The sequence below is a fragment of the Cataglyphis hispanica genome, chromosome 8 (genome assembly GCF_021464435.1).
Source record: "Cataglyphis hispanica isolate Lineage 1 chromosome 8, ULB_Chis1_1.0, whole genome shotgun sequence".
NCBI lineage: Eukaryota > Metazoa > Arthropoda > Insecta > Hymenoptera > Formicidae > Cataglyphis > Cataglyphis hispanica.
The window spans coordinates 612,800-629,535 of record NC_065961.1 but is presented as its reverse complement, the minus strand read 5'-3'; the positions used below and the strand labels follow the sequence as shown (position 1 = coordinate 629,535).

Here is a 16,736-nt window from a genome sequence, read left to right as displayed (position 1 = left end):
ATAACCCGAATTTAGTTTTTAATTTTTTGAACAGTATAAACGTAAGAAACATGTTTTCTTTTTAATTTTGACAATTTTTGCTACTATTGTACATCTAGAACATCCTTAATAGAGTGTCAATTTTCTGAGGTCAATTTTAAATATGCAGATAACTTTTTTTTAAATACAATTTATTATTAATTGCTTCAAAATTATTATATAGAAAACGAGAAGATGACGAAAGATATATTTAACAAGACGCTACCGTATCTTTTAATAATAAATAATTTTTTATGTTTATATAATATTTATTTTACACGTCTTTTTAATTTCTAACTTAACAGATAAAATATTCTTTAAAAATTTGCGTGCAACTAATTTTTTATTATTTTTAAATAGATAATAAATAGATATTTAATAAATATGATAAATATTTGATAATTACCAAACAATGATTCCTTCTTAGATGAAAACTTTTGAAAAATATAATTCTTATATTTAAGATATTTAATTATAAAGTACACTATTATATTAATTACATTATTATAAAATATTTTTTAAATATTAAAATATCAATATAAAAATATTAATTAAATATTAATTAAATTATTGAGAAAATGAAGAAAAAATGAGCAATGTGTATTTTAAAAATAATATAATATCAATGATAAATACAAATATAAATTACTTACAGCATGCCTTTGCACCGCCCGTCACTTGACGCTTTTCTGAAATTCTTTTTTCTCTCTCTTTCTTCTTTGTTCCTTATTTACGTAACACTTAAACTTACTCGCGATATGGGTAATTAGAATACATGATAATCGCGGGACGTTTTGCATAATTCTTCCAATCGCGGAACAATCGCACTTCGATAAAGATTTATCATCGCGATACAGTTTTGTGTCGTTTGTCAAAAATTAATTGATAATTAATTTACGGCCGTAATAAATTTGAATTCAGATATGGAACAATTGGAAGAAATGTAATTCCATCTAGAAGAGATACTTTCTATCGCCATTTTGATGGGGAAACTAATAAACAAGGAAGCGAATCTAAGGAAATCAAAGAAAAATCCTTTTCAATGTTTATGTTAGAAAGCTTTTTCTGACAAGTTCGAAACTGTTATTGATGTGACTCGGTGCAATGGGAATACTTTGGAGCATTATACAATAGATGAAGGAAGAATAAATTGTACAAAGGGCTGTTAAGGGAAGAAACAATGAGTCAGAAAAGACACACACAATTCAGTTTATGAATCTTAGGGAGTCTCAGATTCTTTCCATCTCTTTGATAAATCCCGCAGACGTGAAGTGAGCATTTTTAATGGATTTTTTTTTAACAACGTATTTATAAGTATTATTGTCATTCAATAATTCTTCAATATTTCTGAAGTAAGCATCTTTGTCCAGAACGACAGTGATGTTTCCCTTATCAGCACGTATGACAATAAAGTTATTGTGTTATTTAAAAATTTATTGGCAGTGGAGGTTAATTGTTTTATAAGTGTATTAAATTCACCTTTAAAAATAGAATAATTAGGAAGATTATTAATAATTTGAAGAGTGGTTTCTAATAGCCACTTGTGTTGCTGGAAGAAGTTTAATAAAATTATTTTCGATATTTTTTATGAATTTTGTAATTAATTTGTCGTTGTTATTGATAGGGAGACTGAAATTATCGCAATTGTAAAAGATTCTGTACGTTTTTAGGATCATAGGTGGAAGGCAGATTGACAAACCATTTTCCATTAATGTGTAAAAAAAATTGCTTTTATCTTTAAACATGTGTGGGTCAATTTCAATCTCAATATTGACAATGTGTACTATCAGAGTTGTTGAATAGGAGATAAAAATAACAGATAGATTTGATATCTCTAATCTCATCCTTACGTTAATAATCTTGTCCTTAGTTAATAAGCGGTCAGACTTTTTGTTGAAACTGTCCTGTTGGTTAATAAAAAAGGAGTATAATGGATCACGTTGTCTAGCACAAAAGAAAGGTAGCTGACAGACATCAGAATATCGCGGTATAAAAAACGAGCAAATTTATAAATATCAGTATATGCTGAACTGAAATATGAATATGTGTCAGACAGTTCAATGTGTAATAATTTTTTGCTCACTGTATTTATCTAACTACTCATTTTACAATCTCTCCATTCGGATTTTTTTTTCTTCACGTTATTATTCCGTTTACTTTTTTTTTCAATTTAAATTATTCGAGTTATTCTTTTATCGATTCGAAAATGCATATATGCCTAATTTTTTGCCTATAGTACGTTGCCATTTATATTATTTTATTTATACTTCTTTTTATTATGTGTATTTATTATTATTCTTATTTATTCTTATATTATTCATACTTATTTATACTTATATTATTCATATACATTGTATCCCAGTTAATTGATTTTTATTTTTAGAGCCTTACTCATATATTTATAATTTTTGTAAATATATATACGCTTATATGTTAAAGCCATTACGTTACCTGTGTTGGTGAAAGACCTGGGTCGAGCCAAGGATGAACTAAATTATATAAATGACTTTTCTCGAAGCGCTTAGTGTTGCTTGGTATCATTTGAAATCATCGAAAATATGTTAAGAAAGAAACTGTAATTTATATTATATCATTCAACCTTCTAGATGTACAAATAATTTATTAATCGTGTTTCAAATTTGTATCTAATCTTGATCGATATTTTTTCAGTTTATTATTTTAAGAAACCTTTTTTTACGAGCAAAAATATTCTCTTGAAACGCAAGATTCCTAAATCTGACTAAATTGTAATGTTTACAGGCAAATGAATTTCTTTTTTGCCTTTAGATCACCTGGATGATAGATAGACACAGCATACGTGACGAATATCCAATTTAAAAATAGAATAATATTTATCAGATAGATTGCACTTTAGTTTCCATTGTTTCTCTGAAAAATATATTATAAATATCGATACAAAAATTTTGGTGGAATTAATTTTATTGTTATTTTATTGCATCTTTACTTAAACATGTTGAAAATAAACAATTAATAATTATGATAATGATTTGTAAATGGATATTGCCGAGAGAAGAGCTAAGATATGTAATCTACTTGCGAATACTTTTGATAGATATATGTTCCAGAGCATATGATTTTACGAATTTAACTTTTGCTTTTATGTATGCATGAATGACAGGTCGTTTGACAATTAATGTAAGTAGATAAGAAATTTCATACTTGCCTGCTGAAATAAAACATTGAAATATATTACTAGCAATCGAATTGCCCAGTGATTCCGATATAAAATTAATCAATCGTCCATTTCTTCCATAATAGTACGTATAATAATAATGTACTAGTAAAATAAACATAATAATAATAATATAGAGATAAACATTGTTTCTTAGCGTGATATTCGTGACCGTTTAATTCAACTTAATTTTCTTTAATTTATTGTGTCGCTAATTCTTGAATTACAAGAGCCATTTTTTGTTTTTGTTGTTTATTTGATTGTTAAAAATTTCTGAAAATAATATAATATACATTATAATAAGGTTATAACAATCAAACCAAGTTTATTTGAGCAAATTTAAAAATAACGCGTTCAAAATTTTATAAAATTTTTATTTTGTACAAAAGTAGGAATACTAGGCCGGTTCTAACTCCGGTCCTTTGAGGGGTGTGCGGGGCGAGGGGAAGTTGCGAGGGGAACTTGATTGTGCGGTGGTCTGACGTCGCGCGGGCAGGGGATGGGGAGCGGACATATTTATGATCGGTGCGTATATACAAAGACGAGCGCCACTGATTCGGCCGCAGATACTGACAAGATAAAACCCCTAACGAAACACCCCCTTCTTGGAAAGAGTCGTTGAGCGCCGATGTCCGGCCGCTATAATTTATAAATAATATAAAATAGAACAATCGCGATTCTTTTCATTTCTTTTCTATGAAAAGCCGTTCAGGAAGATCGGTGATGAAACAACGTCGATCTCCTTGAGATGACAAAAATAAGATATCCCTTACCGAAATTTTTCGGTGGAAAAAGAACTAAAAGATATCGGCAAGATACTGACAAGATAAAACTTCTAATAAAACACCCCCTTTTTGGAAAGAGCCGATGTCCGGCCGCTGATTCGGTCGCAGATACTGACAAGATAAAACTTCTAATAAAACACCCCCTTTTTGGAAAGAGTCGTTGAGCGCCGATGTCCGGCCGCTATAATTTATAAATAATATAAAATAAAATAGAACAATCGCGGTTCTTTTCATTTCTTTTCTATGAAAAGCCGTTCAGGAAGATCGGTGATGAAACAACGTCGGTCTCCTCGAGATGACAAAAATAAGATATCCCTTACCGAAATTTTTCGGTGAAAAAAAACTAAAAGATACAGACAAGATACCGACAAGATAAAACTTCTAATAAAATACCCTGCAAATCAACGCAACTGCATCCGCAGCAATAAAAATAATGATAGAATTTTCTCTAACATTCACGTGCAAAGAAACCCTCGAACCGATATTGAATTCACCAATCGACGATCACTACGAGTAAAATAAGAAAAGTAGGAGAAACACTCCGCCTAATGAAGACGGTAGCATAATTTTTAATTCGTCAAAATTGGAAGATCCTTACTTCTGCACAAATCTAATTCGTAAATCTAGAACCTCCCACACAATTTTTGTTTTCTAGACACACCCTTCAAAAAGCGACAAATAATGAAGAACGAAGGGGTGTCAAATCATAGTAGTATACGATTTGAAAGTGTATACATCTATTAGAAAAATATAGTGGATACTGTATTGTGCCAAGTGTTTAGTATAGAAGAAGATTTTGTGATAATTTTTAGTGATAATCTAGAAAAGATGGAGCAGATAAACAATAATAATAATAATTTTGAAGCTATATTAGACGAGTCTGATGAAGATCACGCATTGTCGGACGAGTAATTATATAAGTGATCAAAGTGAGGACCTTACGGACATAGTCAACAGAGTAGTGTCTCATTCGGAAATAATTGCGCTAAATGGACGTATAAAGTGTTGCACCATCTACTAATTTTGACAATTTTTTAAACAATTAAAATGTTTAACTTAATTAAAACATGAAACACAAAGTTATTATTTAACTCATTTGCACGCCTGTTCAAATGTTGCCCACCTTGTAGAAATTAAATAACGAGGGACGGCTAAAACTTTTTGAGAGTAATTCAAGATCGTGTTCTTGATAATATAAATGAAGCTCATTGAAATTTGAAGATCGCTCCTACAATCCATAAATAGAACTTATCCAGACGAATTTGCAAAAATGTACTCATAAAGAAATTAGTAAAGAGATTGGTCCATTTTTTTTATGTATTTGCTTACGAACCAATCAATTTCCTCATGCTTATTATTTTACGTGATTTCGCAAATCTGTCTGGATAAATTTAGATAAGGATTCTTACCCAATATGTTAAAAGCTGACTTTAAGCAAGTTATTATTTAATTAATAGAATTTATTAACAAATGTTCTTAATTATTGCTCAAAAAATACTTTTTATATTTATCATAAAACAATATCAAGTACGTTTTATTTAAAAAATGAGCAAATAAATGGTTTTTAAATTGAATTGAATTTAATATATATATATATATATATATATATATATATATATATATATATATATATATATACACATACTTGTATCTCTGAGAAATTTGCTAATAGAAAAACCACAAAATTTAAAGTCATATCGGATATTTCACTGGCCTATAAAAATTTTATTTATTTATTCATTTATTTATTTATATATTTATTTATATATAAACATATATAATCATATGTATATAATCATATGTCTTCGTGAAATCATCTGATATGAATTTTTCTTTATGTAATGATTCCATTACAATATTGTAAAATATTTTTTTTATTTTATTTTATGAAAAAAAAAAGAGAAAATAAAATATTTGTTTTGCTTATACATATAAAATGCCATGAGTATGTTAATTACTTCTCAATTTTATAATAATGTACCAGACTTTGTATATTATTTATATATTATTACAAAAATTAATTAAATAATTAAAAATAAATTTAGAATAAAAAAAAAATAATATTTTAGCAACAAAAAAGATATAATATTTTTAATAGTATTTTAATTAAATAAAGTCTTTTAAAGTTTTCTAAAAAAAAAAATTATTTCTCTATTATTTTGATGGATTGCAACATCATAATAATACAAAAACACAAACAAGCAAATAAATTAGTAAACTTACTTTTTTCACCTTTATTTTTGGTATTGAGTCTATTTAATGTATCAGCCTGCTATATTACCTGTGTAATAATAAATTGTGTAAACGTAGAAAGTACTACGCATGCTGAAGTTTAAAATTTGCAATATATACTATATACCTCATCTATAAAAATGTGCATGAAGTTTATATTCTTTCGGAATTCTCGTCCAATAGAAGTCAAGTTAAATATAAAGTCAGAATATAAACATAATTAATCAAAAATATAAATTGGCCCATTTATGCTCCAAGTTTTAGAGAGAAAGAGAGAGAGAGAGAGAGAGAGAGAGGGGAAATTTATAATTACTATCAAAATTAGTGAAATCAATTGATTATAATATTGTAAAATTTTATATAGCATTTATTGAAATTGTATCTTTTATTTAAAAACATTCAATATTATTAATTTAGGCAGTGTAACCATTGCTCCCTTTTTTTTTATCTTTTCTCTGCTTTTCTTCTTATATTTGCGCTCTTTTTCTTATTCTTTCTACTCTCTCTCCTCCATTTTTTTTAATTTTTGTAAAGTCAAACATTTCTTGGAATAATTATTAAAATATATGCAAATAATTTTTATAAACAAGATAAGTTATTTTAACTTACCACATGCAATATTCAAAATACGCTTCGACATACAAAAAAAAATCTCCCTCTCATTTAGTCTCGCATTTTCTAATTTGTCCGTTAATATTAAAGATTGCTCAATGAATAAATCAAAAAATTGTATTTTTTCACTAATATTTGGCAACATATTTTTATTAAAAGTTGGCAATATTATTTTTCGCTGTTGACTCCATTTAGATACTATAATAACTATTACAGAAAGATAATAAAGAAAAAGAAAAGAAATCAAATTAAAACATACTGATGAAACAATATTAATAAAAAATATCGTATTAAAAAAATTGCAGTACTGCAAAAATGAAAATAGAAGTATTATATGATTAGAAATATAAATTATGTCTTGAAAGTTCCAAGCAATTATTTATATATTTTGTATAAATATAATGGATGAAATTATTTCAATACCTTTATTTGATCTAGATTTTACAAAAATAACTTATTATCCATCCAACCTCGGCATGGAGACAAATAATATTCTGCCCACTTATAAAAAATATTCAATATTTCTGCGAAATATTAATTATTCATGTTATATGACTTATTGCCTGAGATTGGGTGTATTTACATTTTATTTTATTGAAATAATAAAATGTTAGCAAAAATAAATTTTTATTTTAAAATATTATATTTCTAAAACTTTTGTGTGAGTGTGTGTGTGTGTGTGTTGCAAATTTTTTATTATTATTCTATAAATTAAACATTAATAGTATTCTTCGTTATTATCGATAGGACTTGGCTGAAGAAGATAGGAGGCATTCTCAATAACCGGGAGTGTTCTTGGAGCAGACAAGGTGTTTACGAATTTAGAAGATCGTCGGCGATTATTCAAGACGAAGTATCTTATGGCAATACATATCGGAATAATTATTACAACACTTACAAATGTCATTGTACCGAAAAAAGTAATAACAGCAAAATATATTGCTCAAAAGAAAATAGGGAACACTTTTCATACCCTAGAAATTGGGCTATTTTCAAACCGCTGAAACTCGACGAAAAATCATCGTAGACACAAAATTAGAAAAGCATTTTGAAGCTTGAAGTTTCAGCTTTAACACGCTACCGGTGAGTTTTTAAAAATATTTTTGTCTTCTTTGTTCTGTGCTTTAAAAAAGAACACATTGTTTTGTCCCTTAAAATTACGTTCCTTTGATTGATCTGTAGCTAAAAAATTTTTTTTGGGAAAAAATCAATTTCGGTTCCATAAACTACAACATTTTGTTTACAAAATGCTTTTTTTTTAAATTTTCCTACGATTTTTTTTTTTTACCGAATTACATGAGTTTGAAGCTAAATCTATTTTTTAAATGGCACGTATTTTGTAATTTTTATATCGTTTTCAGGTACAAATCGATCCTCAGGTCGCTCTATGACATCATTTCCTCGCTAAATCTTCACGCTTAAATAATATATATTTATATCATATATATATATATATATATATATATATATATATATCATATATATTTTTTTTTCCTGAATTATTTCAGTTTAAAAATGACAGATAAATGTATATTAATTATACGATTTTTAAAATAAATTTTTTTAAAAACACGAAAACGACAAAAATCCTTCCTTAGTGGATGCCTACGTCATCAAAACAATGTACCTTCCACGTTCCTAGATTAAACGGTTTGAGCTGAGCGTTGTTGAGTCAGTCAGTCTGTCAGGACTTCTTTCTTTTTTATTTAAATATATATATATATATATATATATATATATATATATATAGATTATATGTATATATTATATGTTATATTTCAATTATATATTTACCAATCAATTATTATTATCGTTTAATATTTTATTTTTTTAAATAATTTTTTTAATTTTAATAATTAATTTTTTTCTTATTTATGTAAGAACAAGTATAATTTAAATAAGATTAACACTGTATGTCATAAACATAAATTTTAATATTAAATGTACATATGCATATTATGCAACAGTTTGCATAAAATCTATGATATGTAGGATGGATAATAAGTTCTTTGGTTGGAAAAAATAAATATTAAATAAGCGAAAGAACAAATGTGTTTTATGAAAATCACAAATCACTGTAAAAGACCTTAGCGCCGCATCAGTTTTCTCATCAAAATAGTTTAATAAATATATTATTTTGGACAACTTTTTTCATAATTAGCGGCACGTTTATTGTCTCCTAATAATATTAATGTTGCTTAGTAATGTTATGCTTAAAAGTAGAAATGCATATTATGCGACTCTTTCAATAATTAAACAAGTGTTTCAAATAATATTTATAATAAATATTTGATAAAATATTTGCATTAAATTCAAAGAATTATACTTTGTCTATCTAATAATGTACTTTGTAACGCGGAAAAAGAGCAGTGTGCATGAAACATAATAAATTAAATCTTATCTTAAGAAAAAGTAATACGTATTGCGTCTTTAATAAATATTTATAAATACATGGTGAGTCCTAATTTGACGATTTTAAGTAAATCGTAAAATTCTTAATTTTATGAAAAAGTTGATCAAACAAAATCTGTATGGTATCAAAAGAGTTATTACATAATGTATTTACTTTTTTTTATAATTGAAGGTGCTTTGCAGATTTAAAGGCCTAGTTTCTTGAAATAGAACCGCACTAATTTTTTTTATATGAATCCATTTTTCGCAATATTAGCTGCAAAAGATAAAATAGCTAAAAGTTAAATAGTTTACCAAATTTTTTATACTTTAATTTTGATATAATTTTATACAAACTATATATATATATATATATATATATATATATATATATATATATAATATTTCGTAAAATATTGATTTTTCGTTTTTTACTTCAATACTTTTGTGCACGAAATAATGAGAGGAATCAATTGATGTAAAAAAAAAAAAAATACGTAATTGTTTTTATGAAAAAAATATGTAGCTGCTTGTTGCAAATTCATAGCAAAAATAATATATTTATTAACTATTTTGATGAGAAAACTGATGCGGCGCTAATGTCTTTCACAGTGATTTGTGATTTGCATAAAACATTGCATTTGTTATTTCGCTTATTTAATATTTATTTTTTCCAACCAAATAACTTATCATCCATTTTACATATCATAGATATTATGCAAACTGTTGCATACGCATGTGTACATTTAATATTCAAATTTTTCTTTATGATGTACATTGTTAGTTACTTATCTAAATTATACTTGTTCTTACATATATAAGAAAAAAGGTTCATAAACATAAATCCAATATGATCTCGTGTGACAAGTTACAGTCTGTTTCATTTTCCGATAGAATTAAAACAGTATATTTCAATATCGGTTTCTTCTTTATCTCCAGGATTTAAAAGCATTGTAATCTTGCTAATTTTAAACATTATATATAACTTTCCTTGGTTTAATTTTATATATATATATATATATATATATATATATATATATATATATATATATATATATTATTATACACGGGGCATAAATTTAAATTTTTAAATATAAATTATAGAAAGAATGAAGAATAAAGATTGGGGGAAATGAGAGGAAATAATTATAACTTATAAGTATGGTATTTAGTCATTATTCCGATTAACAATCGCAAAATGCTACAGCGGATAAATCTCAATACCTTGAAAGCTCAGTCCGAAAATAAAAAGAAAAAAAATTGTATCTCAAATTTATACTTCTTATAGATAAAATAGATTAGACATAAGTTAAAGATTATTTTGATCTCATATATGAATTTTTCACATACATATATTTGATTATGTAAAGCATAGGGAAAAAATAGTGCTCTACTCATAAATGTAGCTGCGCACGTGCGCATGATGTGTGCGTAAGTATTTGTTCGGGAGTCGATCTCGAGCTTTAATTCGATATTATCGAATCAAAGCTCGAGTTGTTGATATTTAGATTTCTTAATATTTTAATTCTGAACAGCATACTTTCATTTAAAAAATATAAAAGAGTTATTCTTGTTTTAAGCATGTGACATGTATCGAAATACTAACAAAAGCATTAAAATTTCACAGATTATTCTATTATTTCTTCTGAATATTTCTGAAAAAACTAAGCACAATTCTCTTAACGGTTTGGAAGTTATTTAAATTTAAAGTTACTATTGATTCTTATGGAAAATCGTCTATTATAGCACTTATTGACAAATTTGACAAAGAAAAAATATTACCAATGAAATAAGAATTTTCACGTATATTAAGGAAATTTTAATAAATATTTGTGTAAAACTTGATTAAGATCCACTAATTCGTTTTAAAAGTTATTTACTAAAAATTGTAGAAAAATATTATCTGTCTCTTTTTCTCTTTCTGCAAATTACTCGTTTTTCATTGTTTTTTGCAGTTGATTTCAGAGGATATTCAGGATCAAAAGTTTTTGCCACAAATTAGGAAAAATATTAATTAAAATATTTTCTTTTACGAATACGTCAAAATTCATATTATTTTGTGATACTTGAATTTTTTTCATAACCCGAATTTATTTTTTTAATTTTTCAAACAGTATAAACGTAAGAAACATGTTTTCTTTCTAATTTTGACAATTTTTTGCTACTATTGAACATGCAGAACATCTTTAATAGAGAGTGTCAATTTTCTGAGGTCAATTTTACATATGCAGATAACTTTTTTTTTTCTTTAAAATGCAATTTATTATTAATTGCTTCAAAATTATTATATAGAAAACGAGAAGATGACGAAAGATATATTTAACAAGACGCTACCATATCTCTTAATAATAAATATTTTTTTTTATGATTATATAATATTTATTTTACACGTCTTTTTAATTTCTAACTTAACAGATAAAATATTCTTTAAAGATTTTCGTGCAACTAATTTTTTATTATTTTTTAAATAGATAATAAATAGATATTTAATAAATATTTGATAATTATCAAACAATAATTCCTTCTTAGATGAAAACTTTTGGAAAATATAATTCTTATATTTAAGCTATTTAATTATAAAGTACACTATTATATTAATTACATTATTACAAAATATTTTTTAAAATATTAAAATATCAATATAAAAATATTAATTAAATATTAATTAAATTATCGAGAAAATGAAGAAAAAATGAGCAATGTGTATTTTAAAAATAATATAATATCAATGATAAATACAAATATAAATTACTTACCGCATGTCTTCGCACCGTCCGTCACTTGACGCTTTTCTGAAATTCTTTTCTCTCTCTCTCTCTCTCTCTCTCTCTCTCTCTCGTTCCTTTGTTCCTTATCTACGTAACACTTAAACTTACTCGCGACTAACACCGACAATTAGAATGTGTATAATTTAATACACTTATAAAATTCACCTTTAAAAATAGAATAATTAGAAAGATTATTAATAATATTTGAAGAGCGGTTTCTAATAGCCACTTGTGTTGCTGGAAAAAGTTTAATAAAATTATTTTCCATATTTTTTATGAACTTTGTATTTAATTTGTCGTTTTATTGATAGGGAGACTGAAATTATCGCAATTGTAAAAGACTCTGTACGTTCTTAGGGACACAGGTGGAAGACAGATCGACAAACCATTTTCCATTAATGTGTAAAAAAAAATTGTTTTTTATCTTTAAACATGCGTGGGTCAATTTCGATCTCAATATCGACAATGTGTACTATCAGAGTTGTTGAATAGGAGATAAAAATAACAGATAGATTTGATATCTCTAATCTCATCCTTACGTTAACAATCTTGTCCTTAATAAGCGGCCAGACTTGTTGAAACAGTCCTGTTGGTTAATAAAAAAGGAGTACAATGGACCACGTTGTCAGTACAAAAAGAAAAAAAGGATAGCAGACAGGCATCAGAATGTCGCGGTATAAAAAAACGAGCAACAAATTTATAAATATGAGTATGTGCCGAACTGAAATACGAATATGTGTCAGACAGTTCAATGTGTAATAATTTTTTGCTCACTGTATTTATCTAACTACTCATTTCACAATCTCTCCATTCGGATCTTTTTTTCTTCACGTTATTATTCCGCTTACTTTTCTTTTCAATTTAAATTATTCCAGTTATTCTTTTATCGATTCGAAAATGCATATATGCCTAATTTTTTTTGCCTATGGCACGTTGCCATTTATATTATTTTATTTATACTTCTTTTTATTATGCGTATTTATTATTATTCTTATTTATTCTTATATTATTCATACTTATTTATACTTATATTATTCATATACAGTGTATCCCAGTTAATTGATTTTTATTTTTAGAGCCTTACTCATATATTTATAATTTTTGTAAACATATATATACGCTTATATGTTAATGTCATTACGTTACCTGTGTTGGTGAAAAAGACCTGGGTCGAGCCAAGGATGAACTAAATTATATAAATGACTTTTCTCGAAGCGCTTAGTGTTGCTTGGTATCATTTGAAATCATCGAAAACATGTTAAGAGAGAAACTGTAATTTATATTATATCATTCAACCTTCTAGATGTACAAATAATTTATTAATCGTGTTTCAAATTTGTATCTAATCTTGATCGATATTTTCTCTGTTTATTATTTTAAGGAACCTTTTTTTACGAGCGAAAAATATTCTCGTGAAACGCAAGATTCCTAAATCTGACTAAATTGTAATGTTTACAGGCAAATGAATTTCTTTCTTATTGCCTTTACATCACCTGGATGACAGATAGACACAGCACAAGTGACGAATATCCAATTTAAAAATAGGATAATATTTATCAGATAGATTGACTTTAGTTTCCATTGTTTCTCTGAAAAATATATTATAAATATCGATACAAAAATTTTGGTGCAATTAATTTTATTATTATTTTATTGTATCTTTACTTAAACATGTTGAAAATAAACAATTAATAATTATCATAATGATTTGCAAATGGATATTGCCGACAGAAGAGCTAAGATATGTAATCTGCTTGCGGATACTTTTGATAGATATATGTTCGAGAACATATGATTTTATGAATTTAACTTTTGCTTTTATGTATGCATGAATGACAGGTCGTTTGACAATTAATGTAAGTAGATAAGAAATTTCATACTTGCCTGTTGAAATAAAACATTGAAATATATTACCAGCAATCGAATCGCCCAGTGATTCCGATATAAAATTAATCAATCGTCCATTTCTTCCATAATAGTACGTATAAAAATAATGTACTAGTAAAATAAACATGAATAATAATAATATAGAGATAAACATTGTTTCTTGGCGTGATGTTCGTGACCTTTGAATTCAACTTAATTTTCTTTAATTTATTGTGCCGCTAATTCTTGAATTACAAGAGCCATTTTTTGTTTTTGTTGTTTATTTGATTGTTAAAAATTTCTGAAAATAATATAATATACATTATAATAAGGTTGTAACAATCAAACCAAGTTTATTTGAGCAAATTTCAAAATAACGCCTTCGAAATTTTATAAAATTTTTATTTTGTACAAATATTCTCGATTATCTAAGATTCGCCTGATGCAATAAACAGCTGAAACACCATTCAATTATTTAAAATAGAATTGCAAATATCTTCAAGCAGAGACATGTGCCAGTAAAACGAATTCTTCTGATAATAGAAATCTGAGGTGGCTTATATTTATAGCTACAGATCACAAATTAATTTCGAAAGTCACAGTCTCTGAAAAACTGATTGTGACCTTCAAAATTAATTTATGATTTAATTCTGAGAAATTTATCTGTCTCTGAAAAAACTGAAACTTTTTGTAAATTCAAGATTTATCATTAGTTGACTCTCATGTCAGTGCTTTACGATTGGTACATATTTTTAGTAATAATATACAAACACATTCCATCATTCGCATTAAGTGATATTTGTCGATTTTATTTCATTAAGTATTTCAATGAAATGTGTAATGAAACAAAATGAGATGTAAGATAAAGATCAATGTGTTGTTCGTCTTTAAATATATGAATTTTAATTATTACATTAAATTTTAACTGCATGTCTATTTTTATTTTTGATCATGTGGAATTTTATAAAAATTAAATGCGTTTCCCTATCGGCGATTTCTTTTTGCGCAAATAATTTGTGGTAAATGTCAATCAATTGCCTCACATTTTTTTTCAGATTGTTATCTAGAGATGATAATGTCTTCCACAAAGTCATGCGCATCAACGAGACACCTCGTGTGTTTATACGCGAGTAGATGAGTTGAGAATACCTGAGATTTTCAGATTTCAATAATGATTGATTGAGTTCTTACTAGGTTTATCTTACAGTTTTATAACTTTAATTAATCTTAATTTTTTTAAATACAAATATATTATATAAGACTAACAAATAATAAATTTGGTTTAGAATTATATTTAATTTAGTTATATCAATAAATGTAAATTTTATTAAAAATACATTAATTTTAGCGTATTGTTTAGTTTAGCAGCGCAAATTTTTTATTTTTTTCATTTTTTCATTAATTTTTAATTTTTGTATCAATTTTTGATTTTTTGTATTAATGAAATTAATTTAAATTTTTGTATTATTAAAATTAATTTAAGTTTTTAATAAAGATTTAATTTTTCTATAATTTTTTATTTTTTGTATTTTGTATTATTGGATATATTCTTTCTTTTAATATTGAAAATAAATAAATTTATATATATATATATATATATATATATATATATATATGTATAGTAATAATAAATTTCTATTTAGTTTGTACAACTTTTAATATTATTATTTTTGTAAGAAATTAAAATAACTATTTTATACAAATGTTTTTGGTTAAAATATTGGTATAATTTCTTTTATTTTTAATTGGCGGAATTTTTTGCTATCATTTTCGGGAATATATTTGTGTATTTTTTTATTAAAAATATTTTTATAAATTTTTCTTTTAATAATTTAAAATAACATTATTTTTTTGTACAGATTAAATTAAAATAACATCAGCGAAACACAAAACACATAGTTGAATTCTGCATAATATTCAAACGCGCATGAATTTTGATTTTCCAAAAAACTGATATTGTAGAGAATAGCTACGAAATAATTCGTTTAAATTTTTACAGATAACTGGTCTTTTATTTATTAAATGCCTCATCTACACTCATCATATTTTTATTTGGACATCTCGCGCGATCGAAACCAGTTGTCATTGTTGTTGACTTCTGTTTTCATGTGTCAGCGATCGCGTTTATTGCGGCGGTCATTACCATAAACAATCATTTTATTATCAAAAGTAGATTTTATTGTCATCAAAAAATACAGGCAAAGAAGGCAAAGATTCGAGACAAACGTCCGTGGCGACTTGTTAATGAAAATTTTCGCGCATGTATCTTAAAAGGTATAAATGTGTTTTACAAAATTCTAATATAAATTACATAAATAATGATGGTAAAGATATAAAATTAACGATTAATATAATACATACAACCATATAAAGACAATTATAAATATTTATAAATATAAATATTAATCATTATATTGGAAAAATAAAACGAAACAAAATAATTCTAAAATTAAAACTAAGCTATGCTATCAGAAATATTTTTGCTTTTTACAATGCGATCGCAGAGATTACGGCAGTATCATTTACTGTGATGTCAGAGAAATCTGATTCTAAAAACATCAACTCTCCAAGAAGTCATGACGATCTTAATAAGAATTTCTTCGATCTATCAGAATCAATCAGTCGTGGAAGAAGATGGACGTAAGATTTAATTGGCGATTCGAAAAACTCATAATGAAGAAGGTAGATCTTATGGCAGTGTCAACGGTAATGACAGTAAGGACATAGAGGAAAGCAATGTGTCGGCACATGACACATGCAAATTTAACAAAGTAGAACGGTGAATCTAATTTCGTCGTTCTCAGATGGAACTAGAAAGGTAAAATATGAAAAAATCGTTACTGAGATCTTCGGGAATAGCACTAGAACAAA

The 16,736-nt window shown here is 26.1% G+C and overlaps 2 protein-coding genes across 2 annotated transcripts in view; both read right to left on the bottom strand.

Annotated features, from left to right (window-relative positions):
• The window catches only part of LOC126851780 (cytochrome P450 4g15-like), a 42,078-nt gene extending 34,808 nt beyond the window's left edge, over window positions 1-7,270 (bottom strand). The window contains exon 1 of the mRNA XM_050596102.1: window positions 7,264-7,270. The gene's annotated coding sequence lies outside the window, so the exon portion shown is untranslated. The remainder of the gene's footprint in view (window positions 1-7,263) is intronic.
• The window catches only part of LOC126851779 (cytochrome P450 4C1-like), a 421,874-nt gene that overhangs the window by 21,870 nt on the left and 383,268 nt on the right, over window positions 1-16,736 (bottom strand). The gene's annotated exons all lie outside the window — the stretch shown is intronic.